This window comes from Phaseolus vulgaris, chromosome 11 (assembly GCF_051622355.1).
Source record: "Phaseolus vulgaris cultivar YP4 chromosome 11, ASM5162235v1, whole genome shotgun sequence".
Taxonomy (NCBI): domain Eukaryota; kingdom Viridiplantae; phylum Streptophyta; class Magnoliopsida; order Fabales; family Fabaceae; genus Phaseolus; species Phaseolus vulgaris.
This window is the reverse complement of record NC_143508.1, coordinates 36,753,675-36,776,912: the sequence shown is the minus strand read 5'-3', so window position 1 is coordinate 36,776,912 and position 23,238 is coordinate 36,753,675. Positions and strand designations below refer to the sequence as shown.

The 23,238-nt window shown below is 40.0% G+C and overlaps 1 long non-coding RNA gene across 1 annotated transcript; it reads right to left on the bottom strand.

Moving 5' to 3' along the window:
• Nucleotides 1-22,573: 22,573 nt before the first annotated feature.
• LOC137833393 (uncharacterized) lies at nt 22,574-23,062 on the bottom strand. The gene is made up of 2 exons (XR_011084699.2): nt 22,971-23,062; nt 22,574-22,842 (listed from the first exon to the last, which is right to left on the bottom strand). It is a non-coding gene; the product is annotated as an uncharacterized LOC137833393 (long non-coding RNA).
• Between the last annotated feature and the right edge of the window lie 176 nt (nt 23,063-23,238).

Below are 23,238 nucleotides of genomic sequence, written 5' to 3'. Positions count from 1 at the left end.
TTCAGGAGGCCCAGAAGTCCTGATAGCATGGGAGCTTTGGACAGAGACCTCTGTCTATTCTGGAAGAGGGTGTCGGATGCCAACATAACATTCCTGACCCCCACCCTGATCTCCTTCGAATTCTTTGAGGACCAGCTAGAATTCCAAATAGGTTAGGACATCCAAACTGTTGCTTTGATACTGCTTCTGATATTGTTTCTAGGCGTCTTGTGCGATACGCACAAGACTTTGGTTTTACCATTTCTGCATATACTACCTGTTTTGCTGTTTTATTACCTCATACACTTGTCGTTTTCTTCTCTGAGCTAACTCATGCATTTTCGTTTCATGCAGACAATATGTTGGGTAAAAACATGCTCGCCGACTTAAAGGCGCTCGCCCGAAACCACGGGTTGGCGACCGGTTCCCAGACGGTGCCTAACTCGGCGGTCGAGAAGGCCATCGTTCATGGGCGATCACCGCCCAAGGAACCCACCCAGCGCAAGAAACTGGTCCTTAAGAGGCCTAAGCGAAAAGCCCCCCAAGTCGTCCAAGAGGAGGAAGAAGAGGACGACGAGGTCACAGAGGATGGCCTTGTCACGAAAAGGAAGAGGGTGGCACCATCTTCTCCACCTGCTCCACCCCCTCTTCCAACCTCATCACCACCATCGACGCCCGCTCCTCCTCCCTCATCGCCAACACCACAAGCCCCTTCACCACCAGTCCAAGCAACTCCACTGGCCACTGCGCCACCAGCAGCTGAGGCTCAAGAGCCGAATTTTCTGGAGGACCCCCCAAGTGCCTCTACGCCACACATCTCAGCTGGAGGGGGCCCCCCTTCAAACACTTCAGCTGCGGAGAACGTTCCGACCGGGGATGAGGTTGCTCACACCTCTCCAATTATAATTACCGAATCCCCGGTTGCGTCGCCACGCCAGGAAGCAAACACTGAAAATCCTGCTAAGGAAGGTGGCGGCGAGAACCCTCAACAAGCCCCCCTGGCGCCTCTCCAAGCAGCGAACCTTTCCCTCGAAGTCACAAGGATGTGGGAACCTCTGACTGCAAAACTCAAAACCATAGCAGAGGATATCCCATCGATCATAACGAGGGCTGTGGAGAGCTCCACCAGGAGGCTTCAAGACGATCTCTACCACCTCAAAACTGAAAATAACACTATGAAGATCGAGGTGGAGAAAATGTCATTCAGCCTGACGCTCGCAGAACTTGATCACACTCGAGTGGAGGATGCCCTCAACACCGAGCTCAGGCTGGCGCGCAAGGAAGCTGCTGACCTTCGCCGCAAAGTCCATGATCTTGCCCAAGAGAAAGTTGAGCTAGAAAGCAAAATCGTGCCTCTGCGCACCAAGGCGAGCGACCTGGAGGCTCACATTCAAGCTGACGCCGCCAGGGTGCAAAAACTAGAGCAGAGGTCGATCGACCGCGAGAAGCTACTTGGGCAAGTAGAAAAAGAGAGGGATGACGCCATGGCTGATCTCGCCGAGGCAAACAAGGAAAAAGGAAAGATGGCTGCCGAGTTGACCCAGGCTCAAACGGAATCTAAGAAGGTTACTGACGACCTTCTCCATGCTCAAGAGACCAACGAACAACTCCGAAAACAGGTCGAAGAGCTGGAGCAGCAGAACAAGGAGCTCAAGAAACAGGTTGAAGAACTTCAAAGGCAAATTGAAGAACTTAGGCTAAGCTCTGCTCAGATTCTGGTTGCTGGATTCGAAGCCGCTCGGGAACAATTCGCATGCCTATTCCCCGATCTCGACCTCAGCATGGTGTCGTTGAACAACGAAGTAGTAGATGGAAAGGTCGTTCCCGCCGAAGGCTCAACCAACTCCACCCCGTCTGCTACTTTATAATTTCGCTCGTATATACCTTGTAATGAAAACTCGTGCATATGTGTTTTGAACAGATACTTATTTCAATCACAAAACTTGGATATTCTCTCCCCTGGCTCTTTTAAGTGCTTTAGCCTTCTTTGTATGTTTAACTTTGTCGGATTTAACTTAACAATTTTGCGAATACAACTTTTGACGTAACTGCCTCGAGCCAATTCAAACTTAAGCAATAATCACTTTAAACAACTTGTATTCTTAAGGCAACTAACCTTATCGCAAGAATACCCTTCGAACAGCGAACTGTAACTTAATCATTGGCTCGAACAACGTCCCACTCGACCTGCTTTATCAAACAAGTCTTTCAACCTTCTCGCCGTCGTTTAAACTCTTCCCGATCGCCAAGACCCCTTGGTAACATCAGCTTTCCCTAACCTCATGCTTTGGCAATCGTTTCTTTATCTGGGGTAGAAACGCCCTTTGGAAACTTCCTTTGCCCTCCTGAACTTCAGAGCAAAAGACCGGCTGGCTAGGCGTTCTCTTCGAACCTACCTTAGCCACCTTTCAAGCTTCTTCCACCCTCTTCGCCATACCTGAACTCGTTCGAGACGAGAAGGATTTTATCTTGCCTATGCTCGCACGTAAGCGAGAAGGTCTTTTAACTCGCCTGAACTCGCTCATCGGCGAGAAGGACTTTTACTCGCCTGAACTCGCTCATCAGCGAGAAGGACTTTAAATGGCCTTAACTCGCTCGACGGCGAGAAGGACTTTGTCTGGTGCCTCAACTTGCCCAGGGTGTACATCTCTTCCCCCTGGATGCACTGAGGACCTTTTCTTTCTCTCGCCTGCGCTCGCTCGACGGCGAGGAGGTCTTTAACTGGCCTTAGCTCGCACAACGGCGATAAGGACTTTATATGGTGCCTCAACTTGCCCAGGGCGTACATCTCCTCCCCCCTGGATGCACTGAGGACCTTTCTCTTTCTCGCCTGCGCTCGCTCAACGGCGAGGAGGTCTTTAACTTGCCTCTACATTGCCCCAGGAGTTACATCTTCTCGCTCCCAGAAACACGGAGGACTTTTTCTCTTTCTCGCCTGCACTTGCTCGACGGCGAGGAGGACTTCATCTTACCTCGAAACGCGCGAGGGCGTTGAGGTCTTTCATCTGGTGCCTCCGATCGCCGAAAGACGATGAGGACTTTAAAACTTAATTGGTGCCTCCAATCGCCGAAAAACGATGAGGACTTAAAACCTTTTAGAAAGCACGTGATATATCTTTTCTTGCCTTAAATCATGTACAAATGACAAGGTCTTTCTTCAAAACTTTCGAAAATAGCACACATGCAATCTGAAAACACCTTATGCTTCGAAAACTCTTCTTTTATTGGGTGGCCTCATTAAAAACCCTCCTTAGGGAAAAAAGAGTGCCCCCTTCAAACTGTTTTAATAGAGACATTGTAATATAACATTGTGTTTGTCTTTACTTACAAAGCTCTTAACTATAGTACAACTTCAAGTGTGTGGCGTTCCAGGTACGAGGGATCGCCCCTCCTTCCAGCGTCTCTAAGCGGTAGACCCCGTTCCCGAGCGCCTCGGTTATTCTGAACGGTCCAGTCCACTTGGGCGATAGTTTGTTCTCCATCTCGTACTGGTGGGCCTTCCTCATCACCAGATCGCCTTCTCTAAACTGCCTTGGCATCACCTTTGAGTTGTATCTTCGCTCGATCCTCCTCTTCACCGCCTCAGCCTTCAGCCTCGCCTCTTCCCTGACTTCATCCAGCAGATCCAGGTTCAGCCTTCTCTCTTCATTCGAGTCTTCCTCTACAAAGTTCTGGAATCTCGGCGAGCTCTCCTGGATCTCCACCGGAATCATGGCGTCGCACCCATAGACCAAGCTAAACGGGGTCTCATGGGTTCCTGACTGCTCGGTGGTGTGGTACGCCCAGACTATGCGGGGCACCTCCTCAGCCCAACTTCCCTTGGCTTTCTCAAGCCTTCTCTTCAAACCTCTCAATAACACCCGATTAGCTGATTCCACCTGGCCATTTGTTTGAGGGTGCTCGACGGATGCAAACACTTGTTGAATTCCAACCCCTTCGCAAAGCTTCTTCAACAGGTGGCTCGCAAACTGCGTCCCATTATCTGACACCAGGCGCTTAGGCACTCCAAACCGACACACGATGTTCTTCCATACAAAACCTTCGATCTTGTGTGCGGTGATCTGGGCCACTGGTTCTGCTTCGATCCACTTGGTGAAATACTCAATCGCCACCACCAAGTACTTCATCTGCCTGATCGCCAGTGGGAAAGGTCCCAGGATGTCGATTCCCCAAGTATGAAACGGCCAAGGGCTATAGATCGACTTCAACTCCTCGGGAGGTGCCTTGTGCCAATCGGCGTGCTGCTGGCATTGTTTGCAGCACTGGGCATACTTCTTGCAATCTTCTCTCATAGATGGCCAATAGTAGCCTGCACGGAGAGTCCTCGCGGCCAGAGCTCGACCCCCGACATGGCTTCCACATATACCTTCGTGGAGCTCTGCCATAATTCTCGTGCACTTCTCGCCGTGTATACATTCCAGGAGTGGGTGAGTGAACCCAAACCTGTACAGATCGCCATCAATCAATGTATACTTGCTGGAATTTTTCTTTACCTTCCTAGCTTCTGTTGGATCCAGCGGGAGGAGGCCATCTGCCAAGCACCGCTTGTACTGCGTTATCCAAGTGTCTGGCTCATGGGTGGCGCAGACCTGCATCACGTCCACCTTCTCTCCTCGACATGCTCTAATTCTCGGCGATCTCAGAGTTTCTTGCGTCAAAGACTTATGGCTTCTCGCTGCTCTCTCCGTCGACTTGCTTATCTGAAGGACCAGGTGATCTGCTACAAATGCCCTCGGCGTCTTCAGAGTTTCTTGAATCACCGTCCTCTGCCTACCCCCCTTGCCTGAACTGGCGAGCTTGGCAAGCAAGTCAGCTCGGGCATTCTGTTCTCGGGGCACATGTATTACTTCAAAAGAGGCAAAGGAACTCTTCAATTCCTGCATATACGCCAAGTAAGCCGCCATTTGTGGATCTTTAGCCTGGAACTCGCCTGTTACTTGCCCCGTGACTAGCAGCGAGTCACTCTTAGCCATCAGCACCCTAGCCCCCATTTCCTTGGCCAGCAGAATCCCGGCGATCAGCGCCTCATACTCTGCTTGATTGTTGCTGGCCTTGAAGGCAAACCTCAAAGACTGTTCGATCAGTACGCCGTGGGGTCCTTCCAAGATGACTCCAGCACCGCTGCCCTGCTGGTTCGACGATCCATCCACCGAAAGCACCCAACGAAAACCATCTCCTTCAACCCGCGTCGCCTCTGATGAGAGCTCGACCACAAAATCTGCAAAGATTTGCCCCTTGATCGGGCCTCGGGGCTCATATTTAATGTCAAATTCTGACAACTCCACTGCCCACTTCACCATTTTTCCCGCAACGTCAGGTTTCTTCAAGACCTTCTGGATGGGCAGGTCAGTCATCACCAGTATTGTGAAACTGTGGAAGTAGTGGCGCAACCTCCTCGCCGAAAACACCACAGCCAGTGCAGCCTTCTCCAGGGTCTGATATCTCGTTTCTGGGCCCTGCAACACCTTGCTCACAAAATAAATAGGCTTCTGAGCCTGAGCCTGATCCTGATCCTGGGCGAGCACCGCACTCACCGCCCTCTCAGTCACAGCGAAATACAACCTGAGAGGGATTCCCGCCAGCGGTTTGCACAGAACCGGCGGGCTCGCCAGATACTCCTTCAGCTTGACGAAAGCTTCCTCGCACTCTTTCGTCCAAGCGAACTTGTTATTGCGCCGCAGACACTGAAAATAGGGATGCCCCTTTTCTCCGCTAGCTGACACGAAGCGAGATAGAGCTGCCATCCGACCTGTCAGCTGCTGGACTTCTTTCACTGTAGCCGGGCTTCTCATCGCCAAGATGGCGGCACACTTGTCCGGGTTAGCTTCTATTCCTCTTTCAGTCAAGAGGAAACCCAAAAATTTTCCAGCCTCCACGCCGAAAATGCATTTCTCCGGGTTGAGCTTCAACTTGAACTTGGCGATCGTCGTGAACAATTCTTCCAAGTCTGCAACGTGCTTGCTCTTCTCCTGCGAGGTCACGACCATGTCATCGACGTAAGCTTGCACGTTCCTTCCCAGCATTGGTGCAAGTACTCGATCCATCAACCTCTGGTACGTGACCCCCGCGTTCTTCAGCCCAAACGGCATCACCTTATAGCAGTAGCACGACCTCTCCGTCATGAAGGTTGTTTTCTCTTCATCCATGGGATGCATCTTGATCTGATTATAGCCCGAGAAGGCATTCAGGAAACTCAGCAGCTTGCACCCTGCAGCACTATCAACCAGGGCATCAATGCTTGGTAAAGGATACGAATCCTTTGGGCAAGCTTTATTCAGATCGGTGAAATCGACGCACATGCGCCATTTCCCGTTACTCTTCTTCACCAGTACGACATTCGCCAACCATTCAGGGTACTGGACTTCCCTGATGTGGCCTGCAGCGAGGAGTTTCTGGGTTTCATCCCTGATCGCCTGCCTCCTCTCCTCGTTGAATTTCCTTCTCCTTTGTCGCACCGGTCTCACCATGTTGTCCATCGCCAGATGATGGCACAAGGAGTCGGGATCGATCCCGGGCATGTCCGAGGCGGACCATGCAAACGCGTCCAGATGCCACTCAATCACCTTGGCGATCTGGTCCTGGAGATCGACCTCCAGAGATCTTCCTAGCTTGAAGACTTTCCCTCCGATCTCCTTCTCGAGCCACTGCTCGACGGGTTTGGGCCTGGATTCTCTGGCGATCACCGCCCTGGCGATTCCCTGTTCCCTTGCTTCCTCGGGGCGATCCTGCGTCTCTTCTTCCTCCAGGCCAGCATTCCTCTCCCCCAGCTCAGCATCTACCATCTCTACATCCCTTCCGGCGGCCTCCTCTGTTACCGGCGGTCTGGGCTTCACACCGGGAGGCGGGGTGGTTGTTACATAGCTCACTGATCTTTTGTTTTTCAGGCTATTCTCATAGCACCTTTTCGCTTCTTTCTGATCAGACTTTATCGTGATCACCACCCCTTCCATCGACGGCAACTTCACCTTCATGTGCCGAGTCGACGGAATGGCACCTATCCTGTTAAGAGTGGGCCTTCCCAACAGGATGTTATACGGTGAGGGGGCGTTTACGATGAGGTACTTGATTTTCTCCGTCCTCGACCCAGCCTCATCTGTAAACGTGGTTCTCAACTCGATGTACCCCCTGACCTCCACCTGGTCGCCAGCGAATCCATACAAGCATCCTCCATAGGGCCTTAGCTGGTCAAGGGGCAATTCCAGCTGCGTGAAAGTCGGCCAGAACATCACGTCTGCCGAGCTTCCTTGGTCCACCAGAACTCTGTGGACCTTCCTTCCCGCCGTGATCAACGAAATAACAATGGGATCGTTGTCATGAGGCACAACGTCCCGAAGATCCTGCTTTGTGAACGTGATGTCCACTTCCGGCGAGTGATCTTCAAACATGTCCACTGACATCACCGATCGCGCGTACTTTTTCCTCTGCGATGCGGTGCATCCACCACCTGAGAAACCCCCGGCAATGGTGTGGATCTCTCCATGGATAGGCATCTCGTGTTGGTGGGCTTCTCCACCTGCTGGCTGGGAACTCGACGCTCCCCCCGTCCTTCTATCCAGCAGATAGTCATTTAGGAACCCGCTCTTAACCAGATCGTCGAGCTGGTATCCTAAAGACAAACACGAGTCCAGGTTGTGGCCAAAACACTGGTGGAACTCGCACCAGGCGTCCGGTTTTGACCCCAGCACCTTGTCGCCCACCTTCTCGGGCGCCTTCAACCTAGCAGATATGTTAGGGATAGCGATCAGGTCCGCTAGTCCCATGACGAATTTGTGCTTAGGCGGGCGATTGTATTCCCGGCGTGCTGGTGGTTGGCGCGCTTGGCTTCTTCCCTTATTTCTCCTATCGTAAGGATAGCGAGTCCTTTGGTCTTTTCTGGCCGCCGCCGCCGTTTCCAGCACCCTCTGTGGCTGGATCCTGGTCTGGGCGCGCGGCCTGGCGGGAGCCACGCTGCCTCTCTTCTCGGCGACTTCACTCTCGTCGGCGATGTGGGCCACCGCAAGTCGCCTGACTTCAGCAAACGTCGCTGGATGAGCCCTGATCAAGGCCTCGCAGAATGGCCCTGGCTGCACGCCCTTCTTGAAGGCATAGACCATCATTTCTTCATCCTTGGCCGGCGATCTGACCATCTGCGCTCCGAAGCGATTGAGGTAGTCTCTGAGGGACTCCCCATGGTACTGCCTTATATCAAACAGATCATAGGACACCCTGGGCGGTGCCTTGTTCACAATGTACTGCTCGACAAAGATTTTCGAGAATTGTTGAAAATTGGTTATGTGGCCATTAGGCAGGCTCACAAACCACTCCATCGCCGTTCCTTGGAGCGTACTCACGAACATCTTGCAGTAAACGGCGTCTGACCCTCCTGACAGCATCATCTGCGTGTGGAACGTGGTCAGATGAGCCTCTGGATCCTCCACGCCGGTAAAAACAGCTTTAACCGGAACCACGCTCGTGGGAATTGGCGTGTCGGTAATCGCCTGAACAAAAGGCATTGGGAACACACGAGGTGGCGTCGACGGTGCCACCTCTTCAGCAGAAGAACGTCCCTGCTGCTCCTGAAGAGCTCGACGCAGCTCCTCAGCTACCTTGCTGAGTTCCTCGTTCCTGGCGCGAGAGGCGACCAGGTCCTCATGTATCCTTGCCTGCTCTACGCGCGAGGCTTCCACGGTTGCCTGCAACGAGCGATCATCTCTGCCATCTGCGCCATGGTCATGGCGGCGTCGCCTTCAGCAGCGACGGGAGCCACGGGACTGGAACGATTGCTTCTCATCTTTCTCATTAACTTCAGCGAACCACAGGAATACAGCAAACAACACTTCAACCACGATCGAAACAACGATCAATCGGAGAAAACTCAAGAAACTGGGCAAGAACTCAAGAAAACCGCAAACCTTCGCAGAAAACCACAAAAGAACTTCGAACTTCCACCAAACAGATTGCGCGCAAGCAGCAAAGACCTCACTCCACCGATTGAAAGCCAAACAAACGGTACAAAACACAAACTCACCGAACGAAACTCAAAGAAATTGCGAACGACGGTTGCACCAACGCACAACCGCGCAGAAAACCTCGAAAACTTCCACGAACTCCCGCTGTGGATGGGAGCAAGTTTTACACGGCCCCACGGTGGGCGCCTGATGATCCTGCCTGTTGACCGGAGCGCTGGAGAATGCCTCGTCAAAGGATCGACGTGCGCACCGCTTATCACCTTCGTTCCTCCCTGGATCTACTTCAAGAACCAGCAAAGAAACAACACGGCGCCGCTGCGGCCGATCGCACTCCGACGCTCAAGTCAGTGACGGTATCACCAAATACTAAGAACTAGAACCGTGCAAATTCTCTCTCACAAACAGCTCTGTCACTCGCAAGCGTAAAGTGTTTGAACTGAACGTCCGTACCTCAGAAAGTCTGTTAAGAACTCTTATATACCTGGTGGCTTTCTCTCTCCTGGCAGTTACAGACTTGGACACGTGGCTCGCATCCAACTGTACACGTGCCATCATCTGGAGGCTCCCTGACTTGGCGCTGCTTCTGCTCTCATTTTGGCTAAGTTACTTATGCATGGTACTGCCCAGTGCATAGCTAACTTAGGAGTGTGATCTCTACTGGAACTGGCGAGTTAGGGCCTTCGTACACCTTCCCTGTGGTCTCGCCGGCCGCCTTCATAATCTGCTTCTCCTTCATCTTCGGCGATGTGCTTTCTCTGGCGATCTCCGACTGCTTGGTCGCCTGGGTCTGCATCTGGCGACTTCATCTTGAACCTGGCGATCGCCTATTCTGGTAAGCTGGAAATCGGAACACGCCAACTTAACAACTGGCGACTACACGCGCCCTCCGACTTCCTTCCCTTCTTGCCAACCTGGCGCCTTGTCAACACGCCTACACTGTAGCAGGGTGCCACGTCATTACACCCGATCACCAGGGCGGTACAGTTTCCCTTCTGCTCATATCTTCAATTTAAAAATATAACATTTAGTTTCGAACAATTTTATTTTTATTTTTATGCCTTAAAAATATTTTCAAATTTTCTATTGATCTCTAAAAGGATGTATTTATATTCTATTTCTTTTATTGTGATTAATTTTTTAAAAAGTTCTAAATATTCTTAAAATGTGTCACTTAATTTTTTAATTTTATTATCCTAATAACAATATATTTTATTATATGTAGACATATTATATCAATATATTTTAAAAATATTTACTCATAACCTTTTGAATTATAACATTTAATAACAACCCCAATGTTTTTTAATTTTAAAAAGGGCATAAATGGGTCTGGTGGACCCTGTTTTGTTAAAAGAATTAATGTGCTTAGTTACAGTACACTAAAGAAGAAGGAAGTGAAGGAGGTGGAAACTAACTAACCCATTCTTTCTTTCTCCGTAAGTTCCAAGAACTGCAATGTACAGACCAGCGACAAAAAACGTCACCATTTTATTGACTCGTTGGCTCTTTCTTGATCTCTTCTCTCCATCTCCGCGGTTTCCCAAATTCATTTCATCAACTCCTTCGGTAATGAATATCATTAATCTTTAATTCTGTTTTTTTTTTGTTTATTTCATAATCGTTTTGTGCTAATGCATTGGACTTTGGGAGTTAGGGTTTAGGACTTTGATTTTATTGAGAGACGTTATGCTAATATCATTTTATTCTGATATGTTGCGTTAATGGGTGAAGTTTTTGGAAATCTATCGACTTTTAAAGGTAAACCATGTTCTTTTTTTAAAGATACTCATGCATCCATAACCTATAATTTTTTATTTGTTTGGGAACCTATAGAGTACTGCTAGTAATGGTTGTACTGCTAGTAATGGTTGTACTACTAGTAATATTAGTACTACTACTAATGGTAGTACTGCTAGTAATGGTAATACTGCTACTAATACTAGTACTGCTACTAATACTAGTACTGTTAGTAATGCTAGTAATACTAGTACTGCTAGTTATACTACTACTGCTAGTTATATTAGTACTGCTACTAATACTAGGACTGCTAGTAATACTAGTATTGATAGTAATACTAGTACTGCGAGTAATACTAGTACTGCGTGTAATACTAGTACTGCGAGTAATACTAGTACTGCGAGTAATACTAGTACTGCTAGTAATACTTGTATTGTTAGTAATATTAGTACTTCTAGTAATACTAGTAATAATAGTACTGCTAGTAATCTTATATTGCTAGTAATACTACTAATAGTAGTGCTACTAGTAATGCTAGTAATGTTAAAACAGCTAGTAATGCTAGTAATATTAGTACTGTTATTAATACTAATACTACTAGTAATGGTAGTACAGCTAGTAATACTAGTAAAACTAGTACTGCTAGTACTACTAGTATTACTAGTACTGCTAGTAATAACAGTACTGCTAGTAATACTATTACTGCTAATAATACTAATATTGCTAGTAATACTAGTAATAGTAGTGCTACTAGTAATGCTAGTAATATTAGAACTGCTAGTAATGCTAGTATTACTATTACTGTTAGTAATACTAGTACTGCTAGAAATAGTAGTACTGTTAGTAATACTAGTACTGCTAGTAATGGTTATACTGCTAGTAATGGTTGTACTGCTAGTAATGCTAGTAATACTAGTACTGCTAGTAATACTAGTACTACTACTAATACTAGGAGTAGTACTGCTAGTAATTCGAGTACTGCTAGAACTGCTAGTAATATTAATATTGTTAGTAATACTAGTACTGCTAGTAATACTAGTACTGCTAATAATACTAGTAATGCTAGTATACTTGTACTGCTAGTAATAGTTGTACTTTTTGTAATACTAGTACTTCCAGTTATACTAATAATACTAGTAATACTAGAACTGCTAGTACTGCTAATAATACTAATACTCCTTATAATACTAGTATTGCTAGTAATACTAGTTATACTAGTACTGCTAGTAATACTAATACCGTTAGCAATACTAGTAATAGTATTAGTACTAGTAATGTTAATAATATTTGTACGACTAGTAATGTCTGTAATACATGTATTGCTGGTAATACTAGTACTGCTAATAATACTAGTATTGCTAGAAATACTAGTACTGCTAGTAATCCAAGTACTGCTAGTAATACTAGTAGTGCTAGTAATACAAGTACTGCTATTTGTACTAGTAGTACTTGTACTGGAAGGAGTACTAGTACTGTTAGTAGTACTAGTACTGCTAGTTATACTAGTATTGCTAGTAATACTAGTACTGATAGTAATACTAGTACTGCTTGTAATGGTAGTAATGCTTGTAATAGTAGAACTGCTAGTAATACTATTACTGGTAGTAATACTAGTACTGTTAATAATACTAGTACTGCTAATAATACTAGTAATATTAGTACTGCTAGTAATAGTACTCCTACTACTAGTACTAGTACTGCTAGTAATAGTAGTACTTCTAATAATACTATTACTGCTAATAATACTCGTTATACTAGTACTGCTAGTAATTCTAGTACTCCTAGTAATAGTATTACTACTACTAATACTAGTACTGCTAGTAATACGAGTACTACTAGTAATACTAGTACTGCTGGTAATACTAATAATGTTAGTAATACTAGTACTGCTAGAAATACTAGTAATACTAGTACTGGTAGTAGTACCAGTACTGCTAGTAGTACCAGTATTGCTAATAGTACCAGTAATGCTAGTAGTACTAGTACTACTAGTACTGTTAGTATTGCTAGTACTGCTAGTATTGTTAGTAGCACTATTACTGCTAGTAATACTATTAATATTAGTACTGCTAGTAATACTAGTATTGTTAGTAGTACTAGTACTGCTAGTAATACTGTGACTGTTAGTAATACTATTAATATTTGTACTGCTAGTAATACTAGTACTGTTAATAATACTAGTACTGCTAGTAATACTAGTACTGCTAGTAATACTAGTACTACTACTAATACTAGTACTGCTAGTAATATGAGTACTGCTAGTAATACTAGTACTGCTAATAATACTAGTAATACTAGTACTGCTAATAATACTAGTAATACTAGTACTGCTAATAATACTAGTATTGCTAGTAATACTAGTACTACTACTAATACTAGTACTGGTAGTAATACGAGTACTACTAGTAATACTAGTATTGCTAGTACATCTAGTAATACTAATACTGTTAGTAATACTAGTACTGCGAGTAATACTAGTACTGCGATTAATACTAGTACTGCGAGTAATACTAGTAATGCTAGTAATACTAGTAATGCTAGTAATACTAGTAATGTTAGTAATACTAGTAATGCTAGTAATACTAGTAATGCTAGTAATATTAGTAATTCTAGTACTGCTAGAAATACTAGATTTGCTAGTAGTACTAGTATTAGGAGTATTAATATTACTAGTATTAGCTAGTACTGCTAGTAATACTAGTACTGTTAGTAATACTAATAATGCTAGTAATACTAGTACTGCTAATAATACTAGTACTGCTAGTAATACGAATACTACTAGTAATACTAGTACTGCTAGTTCTGCTAGTAATACTAATACTGTTAGTAATACTAGTACTGCTAGTAATACTAGTACTACTACTAATGTAGTATATCTAGTAATACGAGTACTACTAGTAATACTAGTACTGCTAGTACATCTAGTAATAGTAATACTGTTAGTAATACTAGTACTACGAGTAATACTAGTACTGCGTGTAATACTAGTACTGCGAGTAATACTAGTACTGCGAGTAATACTAGTACTGCTAGTAATCCAAGTACTGCTAGTAATACTAGTAGTGCTAGTAATACAAGTACTGCTATTTGTACTAGTAGTACTTGTACTGGAAGGAGTACTAGTACTGTTAGTAGTACTAGTACTGCTAGTTATACTAGTATTGCTAGTAATACTAGTACTGCTTGTAATGGTAGTAATGCTTGTAATAGTAGAACTGATAGTAATACTAAAACTTCTAGTAATACTATTACTGGTAGTAATACTAGTACTGTTAATAATACTAGTACTGCTAATAATACTAGTAATATTAGTACTGCTAGTAATAGTACTCCTACTACTAATACTAGTACTGCTAGTAATAGTAGTACTGCTAATAATACTATTACTGCTAATAATACTAGTTATACTAGTACTGCTAGTAATTCTAGTACTCCTAGTAATAGTATTACTACTACTAATACTAGTACTGCTAGTAATACGAGTACTACTAGTAATACTAGTACTGCTGGTACTACTAATAATGTTAGTAATACTAGTACTGCTAGAAATACTAGTAATACTAGTACTGGTAGTAGTACCAGTACTGCTAATAGTACCAGTACTGCTAATAGTACCATTAATGCTAGTAGTACCAGTACTACTAGTACTGTTAGTATTGCTAGTACTGCTAGTATTGTTAGTAGCACTATTACTGCTAGTAATACTATTAATATTAGTACTGCTAGTAATACTAATATTGTTAGTAGTACTAGTACTGCTAGTAATACTGTGACTGTTAGTAATACTATTAATATTTGTACTGCTAGTAATACTAGTAGTGTTAATAATACTAGTACTGCTAGTAATACTAGTACTACTACTAATACTAGTACTGCTAGTAATATGAGTACTGCTAGTAATACTAGTACTGCTAATAATCTTAGTAATATTAGTACTGCTAGTAATAGTACTCCTACTACTAATACTAGTACTGCTAGTAATAGTAGTACTGCTAATAATACTATTAATGCTAATAATACTAGTTATACTAGTACTGCTAGTAATTCTAGTACTCCTAGTAATAGTATTACTACTACTAATACTAGTACTGCTAGTAATACGAATACTACTAGTAATACTAGTACTGCTGGTAATACTAATAATGTTAGTAATACTAGTACTGCTACAAATACTAGTAATACTAGTACTGGTAGTAGTACCAGTACTGCTAGTAGTACCAGTACTGCTAATAGTACCAGTAATGCTATTAGTACCAGTACTACTAGTACTGTTAGTATTGCTAGTACTGCTAGTATTGTTAGTAGCACTATTCCTGCTAGTAATACTATTAATATTAGTACTGCTAGTAATACTAGTAATATTAGTACTGCTAGTAATAGTACTCCTACTACTAATACTAGTACTGCTAGTAATAGTAGTACTGCTAATAATACTATTAATGCTAATAATACTAGTTATACTAGTACTGCTAGTAATTCTAGTACTCCTAGTAATAGTATTACTACTACTAATACTGGTACTGCTAGTAATACGAGTACTACTAGTAATACTAATACTGCTGGTAATACTAATAATGTTAGTAATACTAGTACTGCTAGAAATACTAGTAATACTAGTACTGGTAGTAGTACCAGTACTGCTAGTAGTACCAGTACTGCTAATAGTACCAGTAATGCTAGTAGTACCAGTACTACTAGTACTGTTAGTATTGCTAGTACTGCTAGTATTGTTAGTATTACTATTACTGCTAGTAATACTATTAATATTAGTACTGCTAGTAATACTGTGACTGTTAGTAATACTATTAATATTTGTACTGCTAGTAATACTAGTACTGTTAATAATACTAGTACTGCTAGTAAGACTAGTACTGCTAGTACTACTAGTACTACTACTAATACTAGTACTGCTAGTAATATGAGTACTGCTAGTAATACTAGTACTGCTAATAATACTAGTAATACTAGTACTGCTAATAATACTAGTATTGCTAGTAATACTAGTACTACTACTAATACTAGTACTGCTAGTAATACGAGTACTACTAGTAATACTAGTATTGCTAGTACATCTAGTAATACTAATACTGTTAGTAATACTAGTACTGCGAGTAATACTAGTACTGCGATTAATACTAGTACTGCGAGTAATACTAGTAATGCTAGTAATACTAGTAATGCTAGTAATACTAGTAATGTTAGTAATACTAGTAATGCTAGTAATACTAGCAATGCTAGTAATATTAGTAATTCTAGTACTGCTAGAAATACTAGATTTGCTAGTAGTACTAATACTGCTAGTATTAGAAGTATTAATATTACTAGTATTAGCTAGTACTGCTAGTAATACTAGTACTGTTAGTAATACTAATAATGCTAGTAATACTAGTACTGCTAATAATACTAGTACTGCTAGTAATACGAATACTACTAGTAATACTAGTACTGCTAGTTCTGCTAGTAATACTAATACTGTTAGTAATACTAGTACTGCTAGTAATACTAGTACTACTACTAATGTAGTACATCTAGTAATACGAGTACTACTAGTAATACTAGTACTGCTAGTACATCTAGTAATGGTAATACTGTTAGTAATATTAGTACTACGAGTAATAATAGTACTGCGTGTAATACTAGTACTGCGAGTAATACTAGTACTGCGAGTAATACTAGTACTGCTAGTAATCCAAGTACTGCTAGTAATACTAGTAGTGCTAGTAATACAAGTACTGCTATTTGTACTAGTAGTACTTGTACTGGAAGGAGTACTAGTACTGTTAGTAGTACTTTTACTGCTAGTTATACTAGTATTGCTAGTAATACTAGTACTGATAGTAATACTAGTACTGCTTGTAATGGTAGTAATGCTTGTAATAGTAGAACTGCTAGTAATACTAAAACTTCTAGTAATACTATTACTGGTAGTAATACTAGTACTGTTAATAATACTAGTACTGCTAATAATACTAGTAATATTAGTACTGCTAGTAATAGTACTCCTACTACTAATACTAGTACTGCTAATAATAGTAGTACTGCTAATAATACTATTACTGCTAATAATACTAGTTATACTAGTACTGCTAGTTATTCTAGTACTCCTAGTAATTCTAGTACTCCTAGTAATAGTATTACTACTACTAATATTAGTACTGCTAGAAATACGAGTACTACTAGTAATACTAGTACTGCTGGTAATACTAATAATGTTAGTAATACTAGTACTGCTAGAAATACTAGTAATACTAGTACTGGTAGTAGTACCAGTACTGCTAGTAGTACCAGTACTGCTAGTAGTACCAGTACTGCTAATAGTACCAGTAATGCTAGAAGTACCAGTACTACTAGTACTGTTAGTATTGCTAGTACTGCTAGTATTGTTAGTAGCACTATTACTGCTAGTAATACTATTCATATTAGTACTGCTAGTAATACTAGTATTGTTAGTAGTACTAGTACTGCTAGTAATACTGTGACTGTTAGTAATACTATTAATATTTGTACTGTTAGTAATACTAGTACTGTTAATAATACTAGTACTGCTAGTAATACTAGTACTGCTAGTAATACTAGTACTACTACTAATACTAGTACTGCTAGTAATATGAGTACTGCTAGTAATACTAGTACTGCTAATAATACTAGTAATACTAGTACCGCTAATAATACGAGTAATACTAGTACTGCTAATAATACTAGTATTGCTAGTAATACTAGTACTACTACTAATACTAGTACTGCTAGTAATACGAGTACTACTAGTAATACTAGTATTGCTAGTACATCTAGTAATACTAATACTGTTAGTAATACTAGTACTGCGAGTAATACTAGTACTGCGATTAATACTAGTACTGCGAGTAATACTAGTAATGCTAGTAATACTAGTAATGTTAGTAATACTAGTAATGCTAGTAATACTAGTAATGCTAGTAATATTAGTAATTCTAGTACTGCTAGTAATTCTAGTACTGCTAGTAATTCTAGTACTGCAAGTAATTCTAGTACTGGTAGTAATACGAGTACTGTTTGTAATAGTTGTCTTGCTACTGCTTGTAATACTAGTACTCTAATAATACTAGTAATGTTAATAATACTAGTACTGTTAGTAATACTAGTACTGCTAGTAGTACTAGTACTGCAAGTAGTATTAATATTGTTTGTAGTACAAGTACTGCTAGAAATACTAGATTTGCTAGTAGTACTAGTACTGCTAGTATTAGGAGTATTAATATTACTAGTATTAGCTAGTACTGCTAGTAATACTAGTACTGTTAGTAATACTAATAATGCTAGTAATACTAGTACTGCTAATAATACTACTACTGCTAGTAATACGAATACTACTAGTAATACTAGTACTGCTAGTTCTGCTAGTAATACTAATACTGTTAGTAATACTAGTACTGCTAGTAATACTACTACTACTACTAATGTAGTATATCTAGTAATACGAGTACTACTAGTAATACTAGTACTGCTAGTACATCTAGTAATAGTAATACTGTTAGTAATACTAGTACTACGAGTAATACTAGTGCTGCGTGTAATACTAGTACTGCGAGTAATACTAGTACTGCGAGTAATACTAGTACTGCTAGTAATGCTAGTAATACTAGTAATGTTAGTAATATTAGTAATGCTAGTAATACTAGTAATTCTAGTACTGGTAGTAATTCTAGTACTGGTAGTAATTCTAGTACTGGTAGTAATACTAGTACAGGTAATAATAGTAGTACTGTTTGTAATAGTGGTCTTGCTACTGCTTGTAATACTAGTACTCTAATAATACTAGTAATGTTAATAATACTAGTACTGTTACTAATACTAGTACTGCTAGTAATCCTAGTACTGCTAGTAATACTAGGAGTGCTAGTAATACAAGTACTGCTAGTTGTACTAGTAGTACTTGTACTGCAAGGAGTACTAGTAGTACTTGTACTGCTAGGAGTACTAGTACTGTTAGTAATACTAGTACTGCTAGTTATACTAGTATTGCTAGTAATACTAGTATTGATAGTAATACTAGTAATACTATGGTATTAGATGAACCACCTCCGCCTCCTATTAAGAAAGTCAGCACTAAAGGGAGTTGTTCGGCAGTTGATCTATCAGGGGATGACTTTGGCTCAACTAGCCAATGCGAATTATATGTTGAGTGTAATTCTTTGACCCGATTCGTTGCCTTGGGTAAGTGTTATGAAGGGGTCACAATGTTACACAATGTGCCTCTTCCTTCTAATTTCATGAAGGTCACGGTGGAGAAGGTCCTTTATGGTGATCTTGCAGTTCCTGTGCCGACATCAGAGGTGACAATTGTGGCAGAGGCATTACATACTTTCGTTGCCTTGCCTAGACATCTCGTCAGACCTATAGACTCTATGGTATATATTTGCACTAATACTAATACAATTATGATATATTACATTCTAACTAATTTAAGTATTTTTTGTTTTGATGAGTAGCAGGAACCTAAGACAAATTTGTCTCTGGGAAAGAAGAAAATAGTCTCCATTGATGATCCTCTGGCGGCATTGGTGGAAGTTGCTACAGCTTTAGATACAACCGTCTTAGAGGTTCCATGGGATGCCAATGTTTTTGGAAGGCATAGTAATCTACCGTTGTACGTTCACATGTCTGATTTGTTGGACCTTGCATCCGGAGATCAAGAGATTAACATAACAATTCTGCAATTATGGATGATGTAAGTTCAAATTTTAAATTCTTTATACTTTTGATTTATTAAATATATTAGTACTAACTTATTGAAATTTAGGTATCTTTCTAGATTATGCTTTGATGAGGGGAAACATAATATATATGGGTTTTTAGACCCTCAAATCACTCAATCAATTGGAAACAAGAAGTCGGAAACACAAACATACATCACCACTGCCTTAAAGAATGGTGGAAAACACATTTATTTTGCTTCGTACATCCATGAGTAAGTTCTTATTTATTAAATAAGTTTTAATAAATTATTGAAATAAGAGAAACTAATTAACTGATTTGTTATACAGGCGTCATTGGCAACTATTGATCATATCTGTTCAAGATCATACCGCTGCATGGTTTTGCTCCTTGCATAAAAAACCTCCTGCCTATTTTAAAAACATTAGAGATAGGTACGACAGTTTCATTTAACATTTATTATTACTTATATATTATATAATGTTATGTATTCTAACATGAAATCTTATTATTTTAGTGCTTACTCTGGATATAATATGTTGTGTGGGAGGAGAACTTCAAACGCACAAAAACTCACTTGGATGTACCTTAAGGTATTTAAAGTATATTTGTTCACTTAATTTAATGTGTTTCACTCATTCATTTAATACATTTATTTTCACATGCAGTCCAACAGGCAACCTCAAAATTATGATTGCGGTTATTATGTTATGCAGTGGATGTTGACTATTTTGCAAGCTGAAATTAAGAAAGGTTGGAATAAGGTAATACCTCAATACAATAAACACTTTAAAATTTGAGATTTATTATTCATGCACTAATTCAAAATATTTCAAATGTCACAGTTGTTCAACGACCAACACCCGCTAGATTTAGAAGCATTGGACTATGTGAGAACAACATGGTCAAAGTATTTTGTAACCATGTATAACACTCTAGTATAGATAAATCATTACAATGACAAATTTTTTCATATATTACCAAACTTTTTTGTATTATGTTATAATTTGTTGTATGTAAATTTATATTTAAATTATGATTTGAAATGTTTTTATTTTCTGGAATTGAAAACTTTATGCAGGTTATTTGAGATTTTTTAAAAAATAATTTTTTTTGTTTAATCAATACATAAAACGACGGTTCCACTTGGAACCGTCTTTAAAAGGCATACTTATAATGACGGTAGGAACCGTCTTTGAAAGTCGCATAAATTTTTTTTTTAAAAACAGAAACCACCTTTAACAACGGTTTTCACAACCGTCGTTATAAGTCCATACCTTTTAACGACGGTTCCCAGAACCGTCGTTAAAAATTCATACCTTTTAACGACGCCTGTAATAACGACGGTTCTGGAACCGTCTTTAAATGTCGATTTTAACCGTCGTTAATTTACCTTTTTCTACTAGTGTACTAATACTAGTACTGCTAGTAATACGAGTACTGCTAGTAATACTAGTACTGCTAGTAATACTAGTACTGCTAGTAATCCTAATACTGCTAATAATACTAGTAATACTAGTACTGCTAATTATACTAGTATTGCTAGTAATACTAGTACTGCTACTAATACTAGTACTGCTAGTAATACGAGTACTACTAGTAATACTAGTACTGCTAGTTCTGCTAGTAATACTAATACTGTTAGTAATACTAGTGCTAGTACTAATCTAGTATATCTAGTAATACGAGTATTACTAGTAATACGTGTATTACTAGTAATACTAGTACTGCTAGTACATCTAGTAATACTAATAATGTTAGTAATACTAGTACTGCTAGTGATACTAGTACTGCTTGTTATACTAGTACTGCTAGTGATACTTTTACTGCTAGTGACACTAGTATTGCAAGTGATACTAGTATTGCTAGTAATACTAGTAATACTAGTACTGTTAGTAATACTAGTACTCCTTGAAATACTAGTACTGCTAGTAATACTAGTACTATTAGTAATACTAGTACTGCTAGTAATACTAGTATTGCTAGAAATACTAGTACAACTAGTAATAGTAGTAATACTTATACTGCTATTAATACTAGTACTGCTAGTAATACGAGTACTTCTAGTATTGCTAATACTGCTAGAACTGCTAATATACTTAAACTGCTAGTAGTACTTGTACTGTTAGTAAAATTAGTACTGCTAGTAGTACTAATAATGCTAGTAATACTATAACTACTAATAATACTAGTACTGTTAGTAATACTAGTACTGCTAGTAATACTAGTACTCCTAATAATACTAGTAATGCTAGTAATACTAGTTATACTAGTACTGCTAGTAATACTAATACTGTTAGTAATATTAGTAAGAGTATTAGTACTAGTAATGCTAATAATATTAGTACTGCTAGTAATGTCAGTAATACATGTATTGCTAGTAATACTAGTACTGCTAGTACTGATGGTAATACTAGTAATAGTAGTACTACTAGTAGTGCTAGTTATATTAGTACTTCTAGTAATGTTAGTAATACTAATACTGTTAGTGATACTAGTACTGTTAATAGTACTAGTAGTGCTAGTAATACTAATACTGGTAGTAATATTAGTAATACTAGTATTGTTAGTAATACTAGTACTACTATTGATACTTGCACTGCTAGTAATATTAGTAATACTAGTACTGCTAATAATACTAGTAATATTAATACTGCTAGTAATACTAGTAATAGTAGTATTGTTAGTAATACTAGTACTGCTAGAAACACTAGGAATACTAGTACTGCTAGTAGTACCAGTACTGCTAGTAATGCTAGTACTGCTAGTAATGCTAGTACTGCTAGTACTGCTAGTAATGCTAGTACTGCTAGTAATGCTAGTATTGCTAGTAATGCTAGTACTGCTAGTACTGCTAGTAATACTAGTACTTCTAGTAATACTAGAACTGTTAGTAATACTAGTACTGCTAGTAATACTAGTACTGCTACTAATACTGGTACTGCTAGTAATGCTAGTAATACTAGTCATACTAGTACTGCTAGTAATATTGGTACTGCGAGTAATGCTAGTAATACTAGTACTGCTAATAGTGCTTGTAATACTAGTACTGTTAGTAATACTTGTAGTGCTAGTAATACTAGTACTGCTAGTAATAGTAGTAATACTAGTATTACAAGTACTGCTAGTAATACTAGTAATAATAGTACTTATAGTAATAGTTGTAATACTAGTACTGCTAGTCATTTTTTGGCAATCCGATTGTAGTAGCATAATAATTCCAAATGCAATTTTATTGATAAATTTATGAGTTAATGACACAAGCATTTGCATTGACCAGAGACTGGATCACAATATTGTTTATCACATGGTGGAGCACAAACAAATGGACAATCAAACGCAGTTTTACATTTTGCTGGCTTCCCTAGTATGGCTGCCCTACACTTGCAAACTTCATCAATACAAATGGCTGAATCTTTACATAAACTTAATTTTCCCTTGCAATCATCATTCTGCTTACACATATCCGCATCTAATGCAAACCCTACAAAACACACCCTAATATTACAATACAAATTCATGTTGGCTATAAAACTTTTGAATCACTAAAAATCATAAATTCAAAAAGGTGATTTATCAAATGAAAAAAAGAAAAAAGCTCAAATAACTTACCATTGCAAACTACCAAAGCGAAAACAAGTGCTACCAAAGCAACCTTCACTAGAGCCATTTGCCTTCTTTTACTTTACTACTTCTTAGACTCACTCTTTTCTTACTTCTCCTTTATGATTAAATCATCCACATATTTATAGTACTATATTAGTGTAAAAAGAGAAAATGAGGTTATATTTAGTGGGTCAAAAGTTTAAATACTCATTTAATGAATGTAACATGGTTTTTATTTAATAAAGAATTAAAATTGTATCATAAATATATTCAT